We start from the raw sequence: 7,533 nt of genomic DNA on the forward strand, positions 1-7,533 counted from the left end.
GGGGAGAATGCGGGTAAGTGGAGTTGAAATGCTCATCAGCCATGATTGAATGGCGGAGTGGACTCGATGGGCTGAATGGCCTTACTTCCGCTCCTATGTCTTACGGTCTTATGGTCTAATTGATTAAGGAGCATTAAATAAAGCCACTTCTTACACATTGCCCATCATAGCCACAAGTCCTGAGAGTCTGATGAACCAGGCGCCTCAGGTGATGAACTTTATTATCCTGGATGTTGGTCATGGATTTTGGTCTATTTCTTTAAAGCGGGAATGTCAGCATAAATTTGTATTTACCTTTCAGGACAGCAGTACACTTGGGTTTGTTTGCCACAGAATTCCATAATTCCTCATCCATATTCCATCAAAGATTAGCTATGAATTAGAGCATTCTTCCAACCCCAACTGCCCTGTGCGGTATGTCGGTGATTTATCGCTTCAGACGGAGGCAAAACCCAAACCTCTTGTTCTGCCACATTGGTTTTTAACTCTCCTCACAGATCTAGGATTGAAAGCTAACCCTAAGAAAGTGCTGACCATGAAACAGGAAATCTCTTATTTGGATGTGGTGATACTCCTGGTAAGTTGGAGATAGACAGGATTGATGCTATCTGTATCCTGCCTTTACCCAAAGTTATGAGTGGTTATATAAATTACATTGACAGCTTTGCTACTAAAGCAGCTCTATTGTCCGATCTGTTGAGATTGAACGTTCTGTGGGAATGGATGCAACAAACCACAAGCAGTTTGAGAGTGGAAATGAACATCAGTTCAAGCTCCAGCACTTGACCCAGAGCTACCCTTTGCACTAGAAATAACTGCCACTGACACCAGTTGTACTGTTACAAGATAGGTATCGGCATTTAGGTTCTGTCTCTTATACCTGAAGGCTATTAATGCCAAGAGAGCAGGCTTTCCTGTTTTGTGAAAAAACATCTGCTTGCTGTTTGCTGGGGAGTACAACATTTTCCATACATAATTGGCCTTTCATCCTCTTACCATTCCAACAAAACATACCCCTTGGCCTGGATGGATATCTCAGGGTGGTAATGTGAGCCAAAATAGAATAACTCGATGGACACTTAACTTGCAAGACTTCTATATTCCAGTTTCAAAACACAAAAAAAGCCTCTTTAGCAGACAATTTGCTCTATCAGGGTGAACCACATCTTTGTACTGCAATTGAAACAGAGGGACAATTATAATCTTTATCACTGGCTCTTCCATGGCAAAAGACGGGAAGACAGGATGTGGATGAAAACTCCACTGGGGTTTGAACATGACCAAGCAGTATGAGCACACAAACAGCAGAACCTTATACCATCAGTCATCCTGAAAAATTCCCAACCCCATCAGACCTTTACTCTGAAAACATGTATGTTTGTAATAACTTAACTGCTTTCTTCCACCCTGGGCAACAAGGGGTTTTGTGTCAGCGGATGAGAAACCATTACCTTCAGCACCAGTACTGAGATATATCTTAGAACAGGCCAGCGATAGAGAATTTGGGATTGTTAGAATCCAGCATGGATCATGTCCTGAGGGAAACATCCTCGCAGATGAGCGAGTGAAACAAGGGGCTGGAGTAGGCATGCCTTGGTAACCAATGTTTCGGGCAAAAGCCCTTCACCAGGAATGGATGAAGAGCTTTTGCCCAAAACGTTGATTTTCCTGCTTCTCGGATGCTGCCTGACCTGCTGTGCTTTTCCAGCACCACTCTAATCTAAACTCTGCTTTTAGCATCTGCAGCCCTCTCTTTTGTCTATGCCTTGGTAAGCCCCAGCAGTGACTGTATGCCATCAGTGACAGTATGGAAATGACACTGTAAATTTAGCTCAGCAGCAGGAGGCTGCTACCTCAGCCGATCTCAGAACTCCAACTGTTACCAAGCTGAGAACTCCGGGTAACCATGAGTTGAATAACACTGTAGAACCCACACCACTGCCTCAAACAACAATCGTTTAGACCCAAGCAGCAATTACCGTCATCTCAACAGCAGTGTCAGCTGTTGGCAACACCTAAAGGAATTAAATATAATAAAAGAATATCAAAATGTAAAACCAAGATTTCACCTCAGTGGAACAGAAGCAGGCCACATAAACACCTGATTACAGGAGACCTATCGCTCTTACTCACTGAAGAGTTCAAACATTTATTTGCATAAACCGAGAAACTCTAAATAAGAGGAGAAATTACCTTGATCTTTTGGTTTTGAGCTTTAGATAAATAAGCTAATTATGGCATTGTATTGCTGGTTTTTGTACATGAAGTACAGTGTCAGCAGCCGGGATCCATCGCTCAGTGGAAGTGGACATAGAGGTGTACAATGTAACAATCTGGCTGTATAGGAATCTCAGTGCCAGTCCGGTCACACCTCCTCAATCAGGAATGCAGCTTCAGGACTCATTACACTTTGCGTACTGGAAAGTTTTTTTACAAATAATCAAACTCTAGTCTGTCAGGAGTGTGGTGCTGGAAAAGCACAGCAGGTCAGGCAGTCTCTGAGGAGCAGGAAGATCAATGTTTCGGGCAAAAGCCCTTCATTAGGTACACCCTGATGAAGGGCTTTTGCCTGAAACATCAATTCTCCTGTTCCTCGGATGCTACCTGATCTGCTGTACTTTTCCAGCACCGCAGTCTTGACTCTAATGTCCAGCATCTGCAGTTCTCACTTTCGCCTAAACTCTAGTCTGTGCTGAATTACACTGTTCAGAGATGTCTCCACTTACAACTTCATGCGTTAATTTTTGTTGCAGTGGTAATATGGAAGTCAAATCCATTTGCACTAATGTAGAGCGTCTTGTTGGGAAAAGAAAAGACCCAGAGGAGAGATGATTATGGGAAGCACGAATCAAGTGTTGTATGAAAATGTCCATCAAGAATTGGTGCTGGCAATTTGTGGGCGGCACGGTGGCACAGTGGTTAGCACTGCTGCCTCACAGCGCCAGAGACCCAGGTTCAATTCCCGCCTCAGGCGACTGTCTGTGTGGAGTTTGCACGTTCTCCCCGTGTCTGCGTGGGTTTCCTCCGGGTGCTCCGGTTTCCCCCCACAGTCCAAAATGTGCAGGTCAGGTGAATTGGCCATGCTAAATTGCCCTTAGATAGGTGAAGGGGTAAATGTAGGGGAATGGGTCTGGGTGGGTTGCACTTCGGTGGGTCGGTGTGGACTTGTTGGGCCGTAGGGCCTTTTTCCACACTGTAAGTAATCTCTCGGGTATTTCGTTATTGTGATGGTGTCCAAAATCTGTACTTAATTTTCATAAGGAATTGGTCAACATGTTATTGAACCAAGATGGTTACAAAATTACAAAGAAAAACAGGACGAGCAGAAGTTTGATGGGAGATACTGCAGTCATTTATGTGCAGAAGATCCACAGTTAATGGCCTAGGCAGCCGTGCGAAAAGTGATTGATTAAATCAATTAACTTCTAGTGTTAAGGGTGCAATGAATGAAGACAGTAAATTTGATAGTCAAGCAGGCATGCAACCCAAGATGCTGCATTTCATATTGTTAACATATTAGAATCACAGGCTGGTGTGATTAACAAGTTAATAAAAGAAGCAGAATAGAGTGGGCAGTGTCAAATCAGTGAAACTTTCTGTGATATATAAAACAATTTGATGTTAGGTCAGTACAGAAATGTCTTACTAGCAAAACAGTGAGTCCACTTGTCCATCCAAGTGAACATTTTGGACAAAGTGTAAGTAACTTTGAAAAAGACACATGGCTTGCATATTAAGGTTTTACAAAATAGTCAGAAAATTGAGAGATACTAAAAACCTTCAGGAACATAGTTGGTGGGATGATATCTGGAATTTGGAACGTAATATCCACAGCAGCTGCCTGGGTTTGGAATATCTCGCACCTTGTTGTGTTTGGATAGATCCTACTTTTATCACGATTATGTTTCACTGTTGACATCAGCAGCTGAAAACTGAATTAGCTTTATTAAAATATGAAACAGGTAAAGCATAGTGTTCTTTCACGGTAGTAATTATTCTCTTTTTTTAGCTCATTACCTCAGAACACAGGACATAGAACAGTAGAGCATAGGAACAGGCCCTTCGGCTGGCAATGTTGTGCTGAACGTGATGCCATGAGAAACTAATCCCTTCTGCCTGCCTTTGGTCTATTCCCTTCCATTTTTTGCATATTCATATGCTTATCTAAAAGTCCCTTAAGTACCCCTATTGTATCACCACCACCCCTGGCAGTGCCTTCCAGGCACATACCACTCTGTGAAATAACTTGTCCCTCCTGTCTCTTTTTAACTTTTCCCCTTTGACATGAAATGTATACTTCCTTGTTTTGGATATTTCAGATCTGGGGGAAAAAAGATTCTGACTGTCAACCCTATCTGTGCATCACATAATTTTATTGCTGACAGTGTACAGCCCATTAGTGAGACTGCATCTGGAGTATTGTGTACATTTTTGGTCTCCTTATTTGAGGTGGGGTCTAGCTGTATTGGAGGCAGTTCAGAGAAGGTTCATTAGATTGTCTTCAGCGATGAGGGATTTGTTTTATGAGGAGAGTTTAATCAGGTTAGGCCGATAATTTCTGGAGTTTAGAAGAATGAGAGGACATTTAATAGTCAAAGAGGATTGGCAAAATAGATGTAGTGAGGATGTTGTGAGGTCTAGTGAAGAAATCTAGAATAAGAGGTCATAGTTTTAGAATGGGGGGTGGCAGTTTTAAAACAAATGAGAAATTACTTCTCTCAAAGCGCTGAGAGTCTGTGGAATTCATGCACCCAGAGTACAGTGGACTCTGGGATACTGAATAAATTTAATTAACAGACTTTTAGTTAGTAATGAGTAGAAGAGTGATGGAGAATGAGCAAGAAAGTGGAGTTGGCTGAGATCAGATCAGCCATGATCATATTAAATGGTGGAGCAGGCCTGAGGGGCTGAATGGCCTACTCCTGATCCTCGTTTCTCTGTTTCTCTGTACTGGTTCTCTATTATTCTGCTAACTGCCTCTCAGGCTCTTTACCATGGCCATTGATCCTTGGTTTCCACACGCACGCGCACACGCACACGCACACGCACACACCCCGAACCTTACTGTGCTCTCTTTCAGATGATCTGGTTATTTCTCTTTCTGTCTCTCTCCCTCTGTGTTGGCTGAGTGTGATTGTCTGTGTGATAGGTCCCTCAGTATTACATTAATGTCAGATGTTGTTTCTCTTTAGGAGAAAGAGGCTATTCTGCTATCTGCTGAGCAGCACCTGAGCATACTCACCCTATCAACAGGGAGGACCCGTCGAAGGATACCGAAATTACAGCACTTGCTGAAGAACATGCTGAGTGTTACCACCTCTGCTAATGGTATTTCATTAGGCCTTTCATATGGTCAAAGCTAGGGTCATGCAGTATTTGTCCCATGATGTTGAACAATCCAGCTATTGGAGGATGATGAGCCATTGATGCACTGGCATTATGTTCCCCTTTTAACTCAGTCCTGTCTCACTCTCAGTCCCCTGTGAGGAGGGATTGTGTTCCCCTTGAACTCTGCCCTGTCTCAGCTCTCTGTGCACAGTGCTTCAGTCTTACCCTGGAACTGAATCCTGTCTCAAAGGTTTTTCTTTTAACTGACTCCTGTTGTGCAGCCTTTTTTTTCAACGATTGAACTTTTCTAGTTGCTCATACAGTTATCTGTATGGCTGTTCGCAGAAAGGCTAACTAGATGTCCCAGGTTCCACCCCATTGCTGACCATAAATACACAAGGAAGCAATGGCCTCATGGTATAATCACTCAGGTGATTAATGCAGGTTATGTTCAATTCTCACCATAGGAACTTGCCAAGTTTTTTCAAGATTTTTATTGAATTCAAAGAGCCTGATGATGACCATTGTCATTGGTGTAAAATCCCACCTGGTTCACTAATGTCCTTTAGGAAGGAAACCTGCAGTCCTCCTGCTGTGACATCAGATCCATAGCAATGTGGGTTACACTTAACAGCCCTCCAGGCAATTAGGGATAGCCAAGTCACCAACATTCACATCGCATTAATGAATTTAAAGAAATAAATCTACGTTTACCTCTAAAGTGATTGGACTGACACTCTAGTGGCTGTACCGCAGGAGGACAGACACTGGTGACCGTACCGAGTAGGGACAGACACTCTGGTGACTGTACAGAGGGAGAACTGACACTCCGGTGTCTGTACCAAGGGGGAACAGACACTCCGGTGACTGTACCGAGGTGGGGCAGACACTCCGGTGTCTGTACCAAGGGGGGGCAGACACTCCGGTGACTGTACCGAGGTGGGGCAGACACTCCGGTGTCTGTACCAAGGGGGAACAGACACTCCGGTGACTGTACCGAGGTGGGGCAGACACTCCGGTGACTGTACCGAGGTGGGGCAGACACTCCGGTGTCTGTACCAAGGGGGAACAGACACTCCGGTGACTGTACCGAGGTGGGGCAGACACTCCGGTGACTGTACCGAGGTGGGGCAGACACTCCGGTGTCTGTACCAAGGGGGAACAGACACTCCGGTGACTGTACCGAGGTGGGGCAGACACTCCGGTGACTGTACCGAGGTGGGGCAGACACTCCGGTGTCTGTACCGAGGGGGAACAGACACTCCGGTGACTGTACCGAGGGGGAACAGACACTCCGGTGACTGTACCGAGGTGGGGCAGACACTCCGGTGTCTGTACCAAGGGGGAACAGACACTCCGGTGACTGTACCGAGGGGGGGCAGACACTCCGGTGTCTGTACCAAGGGGGAACAGACACTCCGGTGACTGTACCGAGGTGGGGCAGACACTCCGGTGACTGTACCGAGGTGGGGCAGACACTCCGGTGACTGTACCGAGGTGGGGCAGACACTCCGGTGACTGTACCGAGGTGGGGCAGACACTCCGGTGACTGTACCGAGGTGGGGCAGACACTCCGGTGACTGTACCGAGGTGGGGCAGACACTCCGGTGACTGTACCGAGGTGGGGCAGACACTCCGGTGACTGTACCGAGGTGGGGCAGACACTCCGGTGACTGTACCGAGGTGGGGCAGACACTCCGGTGACTGTACCGAGGTGGGGCAGACACTCCGGTGACTGTACCGCCGGTGACTGTACCGAGGGGGGCTGACACTCCGGTGACTGTACCGAGGGGGGCTGACACTCCGGTGACTGTACCGAGGGGGGACTGACATTCCGGTGACTGTACCGAGGGAGGACAGGCACTCCGGTGACTGTACCGAGGGAGGACAGGCACTCAGGTGACTGTACCGAGGGAGGACAGGCACTCCGGTGACTGTACCGAGGGAGGACTGACACTCCGGTGACAGTGCCGAGGGGGGACAGGCACTCCGGTGACAGTACCGAGGGAAGACTGACATTCCGGTGACTGTACCGAAGGAGGACAGGCACTCCGGTGACTGTACTGAGGGCGGTCTGACACTCCGGTGACTGTACCGAGGGCAGTCTGATACTCAGGAGGCTATAACGCAGGGAGGCTGACACCCCAGTGGTTGTACTGAGGGTGTGCTGACACTCCGGGGACAGCACCGAAGGGGGGGAAGCCC

Source organism: Chiloscyllium plagiosum, chromosome 16, assembly GCF_004010195.1.
Source record: "Chiloscyllium plagiosum isolate BGI_BamShark_2017 chromosome 16, ASM401019v2, whole genome shotgun sequence".
NCBI lineage: Eukaryota > Metazoa > Chordata > Chondrichthyes > Orectolobiformes > Hemiscylliidae > Chiloscyllium > Chiloscyllium plagiosum.